Genomic DNA, 15,000 nt, shown 5'->3' on the forward strand with positions numbered 1-15,000 from the left:
ACATCCTGCCTTCCCTGAAGCAGTTACTAACAAAAGCACTAGCTGAATCAAGACAAAGTGCTTTCGGCAGAAAACAACGAGAATTACATCGGACTTACTGGATGCACGTTCAAGCATGAATATGCTCTACACAGCCACTCGTTCAGGTCATTAAATAAACGAAACTGAACCTCACTATCAATGCGTATATCAGGAGTCTTGTGCTGGAAGTGAGGAGGGGGTACATTTGGGTTGCGCATATCGGTCAACCGATTGAAACAGGTACCTAGAATTACCTTGATCAAGATATACTTGGGACTAACACAACAACAACTAGTTTAGACTAAATACACCAAATTACCTATTTCTTTATTACCCACAAGGGGCTAAACACAGAGGGGACAAACAAGGACAGACATAGGTATTAAGTCGATTACATCGACCCCAGTGCGTAACTGGTACTTAATTTATCGACCCCGAAAGGATGAAAGGCAAAGTCGACCTCGGCGGAATTTGAACTCACAACGTAACGCAGACGAAATACCGCTAAGCATTTCGCCCGGCGTGCTAACGTTTCTGCCAGCTCGCCGCCTCAATACACCAAATTACCATTCTCTTGAACAAAGATGGCAATGTTTGGTTCCATTTCTTTAAACGGAAAAAACTACCACACAATACAACCCACCAACAAACCCCCAAAATATACGAATAATTCTATTTTTAAATCCACCTAAATTAAAGTTTCGAAGCATTCCGTTGCAACGATTTTATCTGAACCAACAGGAAAACCGCCACATGGTCATGCAATAAGGCACATGCATCACAACCAAATCCACTCACAGGGTGCCACGCAGTGGGACTGAACCCGGAACCATGTGGTTTGGAAGCAAGCTTCTTACCACATACCCATTCCTGCGCATATATATATATACGTATGTAGACATAATACATACATACATACATACATACATCCATCCATACATACATACATACATACATACATATATACATACATACATACATACATATATATATACATACATATATATACATTATATATGTACATATATAATTCACCTCTGGAAACATGGGTGTTTCGTTCGACATCCTTAAACAAAGTTTATTCAGGGACCATTTGAGTAGGATGGGCTAATCATCCTGAAGAAAATTCTCGCTGGGCCACCACCTGCAAGGTCATGCGATATTTGATATAGCAGTCAAATGGCCTTTAAATCACACTCTACTGTCTTAAAACTATAAAAACACAGCGGTCAGTATAGTCATAGAGATAGGAATAAGTGAGATGATTATGGCTGGAACGTCTTTCATACTAGGTCTGCTCGATCTGGTCTGAGTTGTGACCAAACGACTAATTTACTTCAAATGTTTCACCAACTTTTACACACACACGCACACACACACAACGTATTCTTTAACTAGTTTCACTCATTTGACTGCGGCCATGCCGGAGCACTGCCTTTTGTCCAAAAAATCGACTCCAGGACATAATCTTCGAAAGCCTAATACTTATTCTATCGGTCCCTTATGCTGAACCGTTAAGTTGCGGGGATGTAGACACACCAACATAGACTCAAAAATAATACATAATATGTATGTATGTATATATATGTATATACATATATATATATATATTATATATATATATATATAATATATATATATATATAATATATATATATATATATATATACGACGGGCTTCTTTCAGTTTCCATCTACCAAATCCACTCACAGGGTGCCACGCAGTGGGACTGAACCCGGAACCATGTGGTTTGGAAGCAAGCTTCTTACCACATACCCATTCCTGCGCATATATATATACGTATGTAGACATAATACATACATACATACATACATACATACATACAACATACATACATACATACATACATACATACATACATATACATATATATATACATACATATATATACATTATATATGTATATATATATATATATAATAAATATGCACACACACATGTATTAATATATGCATATATGAATGTATGCATAATCTCACATACTATAGTTTCCTCTGTATGTAATAGAAATAGATAGATAGAGAGTGTGAGAGAGATAAAGAGAGAGACATACAGAAAGCAGATAGATAGATAGATAGATAGATAGATAGATAGATAGATAGATAGATAGATAGATAGATAGATAGATAGATAGATAGATAGACAGAGGATAGACGAGAGACAGAAATAAAGACTGAGATTGAATGATACGGAGAGAGAGAGAGAGAGAGAGACAGAGAGAGAGAAAGAAAGAGGAAGAGAGAATGAGAGAGAGAAAGAAAAGGAGTTTTGTGTCAGTAAATATTAATACAGGTTGAAGTGTGTGTGTGTATGTGTGTGTGTATGTGTGTGTGTGTGTGTGTGTGTTTGCTACTTTGCTTCTATGTGTTACATTGCGAGCATACTGCAATGCGTATGTGTTACACAGTGTGTGTGTGTGTGTGTGTGTGTGTGTGTTTTACATTGCGTGTCACATTGTGTATGTGTGTTCGTTTTCATATATTGTGTGTGCATGTTGTATCATTTGGGCGTGTGTGTGTGTGTGTGTGCGTGTGTTATATGCATGTGTTTAGATTTCGTGTGTGTCATATTGTATGTATATTATCTTTTACTCTCTGTGTGTGTGTGTGTGTGTGTGTGTGTGAACATGGGTGGGGAAACCAGGTTTATATGCAAGTGCAAGCACAAATTTATAACAGAGGTGTATAAGCAAGATACACACACAAACACACATACACATATACACACACACATATACACACATATATACACACACACACATACACACACACACACACACACACGATAAAACTATATATTCTCATATACAGGGTGTCCCCAAAAAATGTATACACACCTTAAATAATTGTAAATTTGTTATTCTTTGTAAGCCTAGTACTTATTCTATCGTTCTCTTTTGCCGAACCACTATGTGTATACATTTTTTGGGACACCCTGTATATATAGAATGCACATGTTACACGGACTTCTATTTTCTTTCGCTTCTCTTTTACTTGTTTCAATCATTAGACTGCGGCCAAGATGGAGCACACCCTTGGAGAATTATTAGTCGAATGAATCGACCCCCAGTACTTATTCGCGTAGACTTGTGAGTCGGAGGAACGGAACTGGAGAGGGCACTCGCTCCTGCGGGTTCAGGGAAAGCTCCAAAAGTGGGGTTTCTCGATTATCCCTAGCGACCTTCCTGTATCAGGAGGGCCACATCTCTATCCTCCTCCCCTCTACATTTTTTTAAACCTTTGTATGCTATGCATATGTCCCTTCTTTTTCAGCGTATACCGTGTATACTTTTGTTCTTTCTTTCCTTCATTTTTTATAAATCACTAGCAGTATCGCCCGGCGTTGCTCGGTTTGTAAGGGAAATAACTATATAAGCATTTTTAGAGAGTTATAGCCAAAAAATAGCAAAAAAATGCATTAAAAATGGAAAAAAAATGATGGTAAATTTTTTTTAAATCGTTGACTCATCGTAGACATTTTAGAGAGTTACTTCCCTTATATAATAGTGAAAGAAATGCATTAAAATGGAAAAAAATGATGGTAAATTATTTTTAAAATCGTAGACTCATCGTAGACGCGCGCTAATACCCAGAAGGGCTCGATATGAATCACGACTATAAGATACCCGCTTTTGGTTACACTGCACGGCAAAATGTGGGAGTAGTTAGGAATCTAAATCGTAGGAGACAGACACACAACTTGACTTTTATATATAAAGATTTCATTATAATATGTAAACCCCAACACTTTATGTCTCTCTCTGTATAGTCCTCCTCATCCTTCACCCTTGTGGCAAATAAATGAAATCATTATTGTTATTATTATTGTTATTATTATTATTATTATTATTATTATTATTATTATTATTATTATTATTATTATTATTATTGAGTGAGAGTGTAGTGCATGCCATCAAAGTGACAATGGAGTAAAATATATGAAGCCCAGTATACCCATCATGACTACACATCTGATAAAGGTACACCAGGCACATGCATCACAACCATATGTGCGCAACATATCAAGACAAATATCGCATGACCTTGCTGGTGGTGGCCCAGCGAGAATTTTCTTCAGGATGATTAGCCCATCCTGCTCAAATGGTCCCTGAATAAACTTTGTTTAAGGATGTCGAACGAAACACCCATGTTTCCAGAGGTGAATTATCCAACTCCCAAAGAATTCCTCTCAACACACGCCTTTGATGCTCCCCCACTACTTCTGCTAATGATCAGAGATGCACATATCGTCAGCCTCTAAGGGACATGCTCAACTGGTTATGGTCAAGTAACTGACAAACAAATCTGTGGTATTGTGCAGAATATTTGCTATAACCCATCTTTTATACGGAGAAAAAACAATGTATATGATGACACATCCAATTAGTTAAGATCAAGAGCCATGAGAGCCAGTGTATGGTACTGCAAATGTTGTTGTTGTTGTTGTTGTTGTTGTTATTATTATTATTATTATTATTATTATTATTATTATTATTATTATTAGGTTTTAAAGCCTGGTACTTATGTTATCGGTCTCTTTTGCCGAACCACTAATTCATAAAGCGACGTAAACATACCAACATCTGCTGCCAAGCGGTGGCGACAGATAAACACTTAAAAAGACACACACGCAAATATATATAAGACGGGCTTCTTTCAGTTTCCGTTTACTAATTCCATTTGATTGGCCCGGCATTATAGTAAAAGACACTTGCCGAAGGTAGCACGCAGTGGGACTGAACGCGCGGTCATATGGTTGGCCAGAAAACTTCTCACCTCATGTCCACACCGTCGCCTAGAAAACTATAGGACCCTTCACGAATTTAGGTGTCATTCTTGCGTCGGGGCTATGCTAGTCTTCTCTATACCGTTCCAATGTTAGTGTTTATACTGCCATAGCAAGTATAAACTTATACATACATACACACGTACACGCGCGCGCGCACACATACACACATATGTATATGTATATATTACGTTTATGTATATATTTTGCCAGATACCTGATGTGAAATCGTGTGTTGAATGAACTAAACAGAACAAAAGGAAACGTGGGTGGAAAGTCATTGAAGAGGTCACATGTGTGTGACGAAAGATTTCCAGACAATGGACATAACATAAGAACAATAATAAACAAGTGGAGAACAGATATATAGTGCGTGTGTTTATTTGCGTATATATATATATATATCGTGAAGTATATTTGCCACCTAAATGTGGCTAACCCTTAAGGGCTGACGCTATTGTAACTTGTAGCCCAAGGAAGACATCTCCTCCAGCTGGCTATTGACACACTACCTGTGCCCTATCAGTATTTGCAAAGGAAAGTCATCCTTCCCATCTCCAGCATGATGTGATACACACGGACCCGAGTTTCTGGGTATTGACCCGTCACCGGTTGGCGATGGGAAATGGTTCTCAATGCAAATATATATATATACTTTTTCGAATGACAAAAAGTCACCAATCTCGAAAAAGTGGAAACAAGCAATAATAAATCCCTGAGCGAGAGGCACAGAAGTGGTTATGTGGTACGTAGCTTGCGGTCGACTGGGAAGGGTCAAAAGCGATTTTGACCCTGTGGATCCCATCGGCCGCAACAGATCTGATTTTTCCAGATTTCTTGAAAATGGCTGGCTGCAGGTATCCGGTGATACTTGAGGGACATCCCCCCACGTGTCACTCGTGCCTGCAGCCAGGCCACATTAAAAGGAACTGCCTCCAGGTCCATGGTATGGTCCTGGAACAGTCACTAGATGCCACCTCCCCTACCCGGTCAAAGGGAGAGGTGGATGTGGTCGAGGAGGCTTCAGCCTCCTCAACTGAAAAAGGATTAAAAAGGAAGAAGGCGGGCAACAATAGTTGCCCGCCGAAGTAACCTAAGGCTTCGGGAGGCGGGGGAGAGTCTCCGGACAAAGCGGAAGAGCTCCACTCTCCCGAAGTCAGGAAGAAAAGAAAAAAAAGAAGGAAGAAGAACGGGTCATCTCAGCGGGGAAATGATGTGCCGTCTGCATGTCCCGAAGTTGTGCCACCCACGGTGGAAGAAACCACCCCCACCCTTAAAGATGATCAATTTAATTATCTTTTTCTATAAGGGCGGGGAGGTGGAAAAATAGTAGAACATAAAGAGACAGTAGATATGCCCTTGTGGGAAAGGCTTAAAGGATTTGGGGAGGAGTGTCGCATATGGCCGGGTGGCCCTTACACGACTTACATGTCCTACATGAGTGAGGCATGGAAAATGGCGGGATACAGGAACTCAAGCGGCATTGAAGATAATGATGAATATATCGATGGATATATCGAAGAGTAGGAGGTGAAAGACCCTCGTTATAGGGTTTGAAACCTCATCTTATTGTATTATTTGTAGTGGTTTATAACCTCAATTGTGTGTTTAAAAAAGAAACATGTTAAGTAAGAGGTTTTAGTGCCTCCTTCTTGTAAGAGGTTTGAAACCTCATATTGATTTTGAAAAAAAGAAAATATGTTTTCGAGAAAAATCCAATCGGCGGGTGTTGGGTTTCGTCTCTCATTTATTCATTCTATTTCATTTTCATTCATTAATGTGTTTGTCCAGCCCGCAAAGCTACACACTCTATGTACTGTCTATGATGACAAATTTTATGAAATAAAGTAGCTTGCTTCCCAACCACATGGTTCCAGGTTCACTCCCCAGTCTCCTACACACACATATATATATATATATATATATATGAATATATATATTTATATATTTATATATGAAGCATATATATATATATATATATATATATATATATACACACATATACATATATATATATTTATGTATGTATATACATATATATTTATAAATGTATATGCTTGTGTATCTGCGTTTGTCCCCATACAATCCCTTGACAACCGATGTTGGGGTGTTTACGTCCCCGTAACTTAACGGTTTGGCAAAACAGACCGATAGAATAAGTCCTAGGCTTGCAAAGAATGAATCCTGTAGTCGATTTGTTCGACAAAAGGCGGTGCTCCAGCATGGCTGCAGTCAAATGATGAAACAAATAAAAGAAAAATATATATATAATATAATACATATACATGTATATATATACACACGTGCGCGCGTGCACACATACACATATATACATTTATATAGACAGATAGATAAATAGATAGATATAATGTATATACAGGCGTGGCTGCGTGGTTAAGAATTTTACCTCACAACCTTACAGCAATAGGTTCGATCCTTCTGCGAAGCACTTTGGACAAGAGACATCTCCCGTGGCTACGGGCCGACTAATGCCTTTTGGGCGGGTTTAATAAATGGAAACTCTGTGGAAATCCGTCGTATGTTTATGAATAAGAGTGTGTGTGTGTGTGTGTGTGTGTGTGTGTGTAGCATTGTCCGTGAATTTGTAAGAGACGAACTGTAGACAAGGACCTTTACTGCGGACAAGTTATCGAACTGGGCGGCAGACAATGGACTTCCAGTAAGGCGGCAAATAGACTCGGGCTCGAACGGCGGATCGTTTCTCTCTCTCTCTCTCTCTCTCTCTCTCTCTCTCTTAGTAGCACGGTTGTGATGATAAGCCCCTTGTTTTGTTCATTATCCTTTAATACTAATGACTCGTAAGTTCACGGTATTTTGTTATGGAACTTCGATATACCATAAAGTTAATTCAACGTTTTTAGAAGCGAAGCCCGCCTTCTACTGCTGTTAGAAGAGCGCTTTACATTATTCGTTGAGATTATCTCTACAGATATGCTATTGAAATAATTATATCCAGCGCTGAGCTTTGATACCACGTTTCGTATTCGAGACAGACAATGAGATCGAAGATGAGAAAAAGGTAATGGGCAACGGGCGATTGGCGATGGGCAAGATCTTAAAAAAAATCTTGCAGATTTATATCGTTCCCGGTATCGCGATCATTTCTTGTATATGCATTAAGGATTTACATTCTCTTTCCAAGACCCCAAGTTCAACCATACTTTGCTCCAGACACGGATTAATATATATCCTGTTGCTCTAGAAATAACAAGTATGAAGCTGAAAGTGTGTGTGTGTGTGTGTGTGTGTGTTTGCATGTATGTGTATGTGTGTATGTTCTCTTCTATTTTTAATCATTTGAAGTCTTCCTCTGAGGTATGAGCTGATTTCTAACCAAACTGCAAAGCTCCATCGTTGGAATGTTGATAACAAAACACAAAGATTTTCAACTTGAGAAAAGTCTTCCATATTTTTACTGTTCTGCTTATTTGTAATGTGCGAATTAACTGATTGGTTTCTTTTCCTGAACACACCAGGTTTTCCAGATCACTTTGGATTTTTCTAACAGAACTAAATACACCAATTATTATTGGTATAAATGTAAATTTATAATTTTGGGAATAGAACCTGAAAGTTTCGAAGCAGGCGCAGGAGTGGCTGTGTGGTAAGTAGCTTGCTAACCAACCACATGGTTCCGGGTTCAGTCCCACTGAGTGGCATCTTGGGCAAGTGTCTTCTGCTATAGCCCCGGGCCGACCAATGCCTTGTGAGTGGATTTGGTAGACGGAAACTGAAAGAAGCCTGTCGTATATATGTATATATATATATGAGTGTGTGTGTATATGTTTGTGTGTCTGTGTTTGTCCCCCCTAGCATTGTTTGACAACCGATGCTGGTGTGTTTACGTCCCCGTCACTTAGCGGTTCGGCAAAAGAGACCGATAGAATAAGTACTGGGCTTACAAAGAATAAGTCCCGGGGTCGATTTGCTCGACTAAAGGCGGTGCTCCAGCATGGCCGCAGTCAAATTACTGAAACAAGTAAAAGAGTAAAGAGTAAAGAGTTTTCGGTACTCATCTTCTTTCTCTCTTCTTTTCACATCAGCAGGGCAGCTGATCTTTACGGCGCTACAAAGTTTTTCTTGTCTGTCTCAGACAACAATAATTGGCCTGTTATGTTTGCTTTTTGACAGACGTTTTTCATACGAATGTTCCACTTATATTCCTTGTGTTTATGTATGTATTCGACAACAGTAGGGGAGTGTCTCTATATTTATCCCAGGACGGTCTTTGAGGTATGTGTGTGTCCGGACGTTTTGGGGTTGTACGGGAGGTCATCGGGAAGGGAATGCTCCCTGGGGATCTCATTACCGACATGTAGGATCTTGTTCTCTTCGTTTTTCTGTACTAAGTTTATGTATTCATTTTGTTGTTGTTGTTGTTGTTTAGCAGGTGCTGCCTGAAAGAGACTATTCGACATTCGAATATTGTCTGCACTAACCTCAAGCCTCTCTGTTCCCTTCATCCCTTCTTAAGTAGAGTCTGTCAGTATCCCTATTTCCGTGGATGTTTCTAATAGAGGTCAGGATATTGCGGATTTTAATATCTATGCAGTGGATTTACTCTGCACATCAGTTAAGTAGACTAAATGGTGAAACCAGCACCGGTGCTGCGAATGCAATGTGCGATATTTATCTTGTAAGAGGAGAATTCCAACTGAATATTTTTCTGATTCACTCTATCTTTATTCAAAGCACTTCCGAATATGTTACAATAATGCCGAGGTATTTATAGCATTCATTGTGGGGAAACAAGAGATATGCAGAACTTGTTGATGCACCGGTTTGAGGTCCTGTGGCACTGATTTTCCCTCTCAACAATCAAATATGAAGATTTCTTTGGACCAAATTACATTCTTATGTAAGCTGAAAATGTTATTAGCATCAGCTCGATCATTTTCGGTGGCTGGCGTAGTTAACAGAAATAAATTGTTGGTTACATTGGTACCACTAGCGTTTGCAGACTCTAGCATGTAACCATCTGATTTTTTTTGTAGCAGAAATGATAAGGGATTTAACACCAAAACGAAGAGAATTACAAAATGACTATCTCCATGGAATATTCCCTTTCAAATTATTTATGACATTGGAGGCTGTTGTTCCGCTCTCAGTTCTAATTGTAAGAATTGTCGCCCAGGTCTTAAGAGCTTATCAATGACAGCAAATATGGTAGCATTCACTTCTGCCAAATGGAGACCCTTCAGCAGCCATGAGTGGGGAAGAGAGTCAAATGTTTTCCTGGAATGAAACCTTACTTTTGTAAGGCTTTTACGATGTTTATTTTTGTTTTACTTCAAACAGTACAGCTTTGTTTATCGAAATTCGTTCGGCACAGCCCCACCTATCTCCCTTCTTTCCACCTATCTGTTCATCAGTCACTATGTTGTTGGACACACAATAATCTTGGAGGAATCGGTTGAGGCAGCTTCTGTACAGTTTGTACATAATGTTATGGCAAACAATGGGCGTATAATTTTCTGCTAACTCGGTGCTTTCATTCGTTGCCACGAAATTAATCCATGCAAACCAATTTGGTATGCCAATCTGACCTTCCATACTCCTTTTGAATATACATATTAATGGTTTTCCTGTAAAAAGTCATCCTCTTACACCAATAACCATTAGATCTCTTCCAGCTGCTTTCCCTTTATGCAGTTTGCCTACAGCTATGGTGGAAGTTTCTGGGTCAAGTGTTTATGTTTTATTTCGATATTGATACGCTCTTCTCTCCTGATTGTATTTATCTCGCCATGCACTTCAACGTATCAAACAACATCAACTCTAAGACTTTGCAAAGGTATGAGTCGACCTGACATGACCTTCATTACTCACCATTCCTAAAACCATCTCAGCTGCTGGAAACTTAGTGTGCATCACTCTAGGGACATCAGAAGGATCGACGCGCAAACATCTGTCATTTCTTCCGTTAGATTTTTGGGTTTTGATCGACGTTTTTCACACCAGAAAGTAACCGAACATGCCACCATGCTCGTGGGGGTTTTTAACCTCGTTAAGTAACCACTTGGCATGGATCACATGGTTTTTCTGTCTTTGCAGACATGAGTTGACTTTTCCTCCATGCATATGACTTGAATGTCTGTGTACACCACAGTTCTGATCGACCACTCTGACACCTGAAGTCCTTCGGTGAGGGTCTTCATTGATTTTCCAGTATCGTTATCGATTATGCTTCGAATCCGTTGAATGTTTAGTAATGTCCTTACGGTGTCCGAACGTTTAGAATGTTTTCTTCTCTTCGCTACAGCTGAAACATTCCCTTCACAAGCTTCTAATTCCATCCGAACTTTGAGTACAAAAATGTCCAGCAACATTTAGACAGTTGGCAATTTCCAAATCATTATCCGGCGAATATGGCAACCATGAATGCATGTCTTCTTGTGTTTAACATTTTATCTTCCATGAGCGATTTGAAAGAAATAAAATCCTTTTAATTAGTTTGAAGACCATTACGCTGATAATTAAGTGTCTTCGTATTCATCGTGCACCATGTATATTTGTATGTATGTCGGTAAGTATGTCCGTATGTATGTATGTATGTATGTATGTATGTATGTATGTATGTATGTATGTATGTATGTATGTATGTATGTATGCATGCATGTGTATGTATTTATGTCTGCATATATGTATATATACATGTGTGTGTGTGAGTGTGTGTGTAAGTAGGCAGATACCTAATCATATGCCTGTATGCATGAATATCTTATCTTCGTTGTCGTTCTTATTTGTTATAATGAATTCTTCCTAAAAGGCAGCAGCTGGTTTCTAACAAAGAAACCAAGTTCCTTTCCTGAAATTTCGATAACAACAGCATAAATGTTGCATGCTAAACCTTAGAAATGTCGTGCATATTTTTACTGCTCCGCTTACAGATTGTATATATAAAATGTGTATTAACCAGTCATTTTCTTTGCCTCAAAAAACCCTAGCGTATCCAGATGGTCACTGGGTCTAAAATAGTCCAGTGCACCAATAATTATTGATGTAAATGTGAATTTATAGTGAGGATAGGTTAGTCCACATGAGACTGCAAGCAGCATAGGACCGTTTTCAGGTATCTGTGGCGTATTGTACAACACTCTTCCACGTATCTGGTAGACTTGCCAAGCCCCTCTTCCAAAATTCACTTGTCTGGGATGAAAAGTATTCCTCCACTACTTTTCTGACCTTGTCTACAGAATTCATAGTTTTTCCATGCAAAGGATTTTGAAGACTGGGGAATAAATGATAATCAGCTGGGGCAATGTCTCGCAAATATGGTGGGTGGGACATCATTTCCCATTCAAACTGTTCCACCCTTTGGAATGTCATCCTCACTGTATGTGGCCGAGCATTATCCTGATGGAAGAAAACCTTTCGTCCTGAAACCAAAGATGGTCGTTTTCCTTCTAATGTTGACTAAAGCCACTCAAGCTGCTCGCAGTAGATCTCCTTTGTTATCTTTTGGTTCGAGTTTAAAAGTTGAAAGTGGACTAAACCTTTCATCTCCCACCAAACAGATAACAACACCTTATGTGAGTGAAGACCTTTAGCCTGGGGTGCTGGTGTTTCTCCTCTCCCTGTCTTCGGCGCTTGACATTTCTCTAGAGAACCCATTTCTAGGTTGTAGTTTCCGGCTCAGAATTTCTGGAACCACCATTGATATTAGCTGATGCTTATTGTCCGATCCCCATATACTGCATTAATATTCCTCGCACTTTTGCATTGTTGCCTTTATTGAACTTATAAAGCAAAATATGCCAAATATGCTCCTTTGTCACTCCCATCGTAGCTTTGAAAAAAAAAACTATTGAAATCAAACTGCACCCATAAAAACTTGCACTAACAATAAGGACAAGGTAAAATTACTACCTGCTTTCATAGCAAATTGATGCAGGTAGTTTATCCCGTCCCCCTCCTACTTTTAGTTTATGCAATTGAAAAAAAACGCATTATTTATGGGATGACCCAGTATATTCTTCCCTGGACGAGACGCCGTTCCGCCGCTGGATTATTCAATTTTACCAGCTGAGTGGGCGAAAGCAACGTGAAATGAAGTGTTTTGCTTAAGAACACAACACATCATCCAGTCCAGGAATCGTAATCACAATCTTACACTGATGAGTCCAACACCCAAACCACAAACCATTCGCCTCTACATAATCAGGGTAGAGAAGCCGCATATTTCGTTGGCGTTAACATCTGCAGCACAGATGGTCTCTATGACGCTGTAAAATGTTTTTCTCTTCCAAATAACTATGTCGGGCCAGTTTGCCTTTCGTAGACGTTTTGATGAGAATGATCTGTTAATACTCTTTGTGTTGAGATGTATTAATAACAGAGACATTATCCTACATTGATCTCTGTGCACTGGCTCCTGTGGATTGCTGTATGTATGTTGTTTTAGCAACATTTAGTCGTGGTAGGAAATAGTTCCTTGATAACGTTTTAGGTCAACTGTTGATCACGTGATGCGTCTTGCGCAGAAATGTAACATGATCGACACCCGCAGTCACATGCGCAGGGTTTACTGTCTCTTTTATTCAGGACGCATTTTGAAACTGTTACCTGCTCTTCCATTCTAAAAGCACAACCTTCGAAATGTGACGTCATGTAGGAGTCAGAAGTCCAGGACAGGCCGAGCGGGTCTTCATGACTGCTGTATTGATCGACATTCATTTACCCGTCCGTTCAAGTATCCGTTCAAGATAAATCTTTGTGTTTGTGTGTGTGTGAATATGGACCAGTATTCCACGAAAGAAATGAAAATGAACCTCCCAACCATCCTCTCTCGTTTCCACGTTGTTTGCCAAAACAGAAAAATAATTCTAACATTCTTTTGTTCTTTAATTCTGTCGTTCTTACACATTTTCCCCTTCATCAATAAAAGAAGGCCGAAATCGTCAACTTTTTTCAGGAGCTCTTTTTAGAAATCTAGAGAAATCGCAGAGTAAAATAGCAGCTGGTGAACATTATTTATTGCAGACATTAAAGAGAGAAAAATTGTCAAGAGAAAGGGTTAGGGGTAACTTAGTCAAGAGTCCGTCTTGTAGTTTGATAGGTTCTGCATGTGACGTGTGACACGTGACATGTAACAGGTGTTGTTCGAAGTAAATCTACATAGGACAATCCTCAATTGAGGGATTACTACGGGCAGAAACCCCTAATGGTTTTGTGATTAAGAATTTTACTTCACAACCACATAGTTCGGAGTCCGATCCCACTGCTCGGCACCTTAGATAGATGTCCTCTATCTTGGACTTTAGTTGACCAATTCCTTTTGAAGTGGTTGCAATTTGTTAGATGCAATTTGTCGTATGTGGGTGCATACATCTTTCACTGATATATATCGGGGAGAAAACTAAAAGAAAAAATGCTTTAAGAAGAATATTCCTTGATATATTTGTTCTACATTGATTTACAAATACTCCCTTGTCACTACCAGGCACGGTAAATCAGTAATTGGTTCATTAAAACCTACACTCAAAACACGTTATTGGTCACAAACTGCAGCATAAAATCGAAACAGCTATTATTTTGGTCAGATCAATCGTAGAACAGCAAAATGTTTGATGAGGTCCAATTTATTGATTCTATAACCTCTACAAGTTGATTTTCGATAAATCAATTTCGCAGAAAGCTTTACCTAAGAATATCTCAGCAGAGAACTACACCTTTATTAGTTTTACCGTCTCATCCTTCCGATATGATTAACTTGGATCAAACAGTTACAGCAATACAGAAGGGGGTCACCAAAAACGCAATACCGTGTAAAGTGACGTTTCTGGTGTACTGCAAGCTTGCAGTTATTCTTGACGCAGACAACAGCCAACACTCGTTTCTCCGTTATAGTCAATAAAACAGACCAGCAGAAACGATGAAATGTCAGAAGTGTTGGTATCTAAATTAAAACTTTTTCAAAATAACATTAAACGTATAAAATGTTGTACAACTTTCTTCTCTCTTCGTTAAAATGTCTATGAAAACCAAACAGGAGAGAATTTTCGGAATGGGGTTTGAGTTTTCCTTCCTGCATATATAATTAAAGCCAACTCACCAATATTTATCTCCATTTTCTCGTATTAGCAGCTGGTTACAGATTGACATACTCTTCCTGTTCAACCATTGCAAAGTAGTTCCGATTTAAACTTTGTT

The 15,000-nt window shown here is 39.1% G+C and overlaps 1 long non-coding RNA gene and 1 other non-coding gene across 2 annotated transcripts in view; both read right to left on the bottom strand.

Moving 5' to 3' along the window:
* The window catches only part of LOC118762922, a 29,586-nt gene that overhangs the window by 12,478 nt on the left and 2,108 nt on the right, over positions 1 to 15,000 (bottom strand). Inside the window, exon 2 of the long non-coding RNA XR_004998674.1 lies at positions 13,662 to 13,673. This is a non-coding gene — a long non-coding RNA (uncharacterized LOC118762922). The remainder of the gene's footprint in view (positions 1 to 13,661; positions 13,674 to 15,000) is intronic.
* On the bottom strand, positions 4,841 to 4,947 carry LOC115211363. The gene has a single exon (XR_003881629.1). It is a non-coding gene; the product is annotated as a U6 spliceosomal RNA (small nuclear RNA).

This window comes from Octopus sinensis, linkage group LG4 (genome assembly GCF_006345805.1).
Source record: "Octopus sinensis linkage group LG4, ASM634580v1, whole genome shotgun sequence".
Classification (NCBI taxonomy): domain Eukaryota; kingdom Metazoa; phylum Mollusca; class Cephalopoda; order Octopoda; family Octopodidae; genus Octopus; species Octopus sinensis.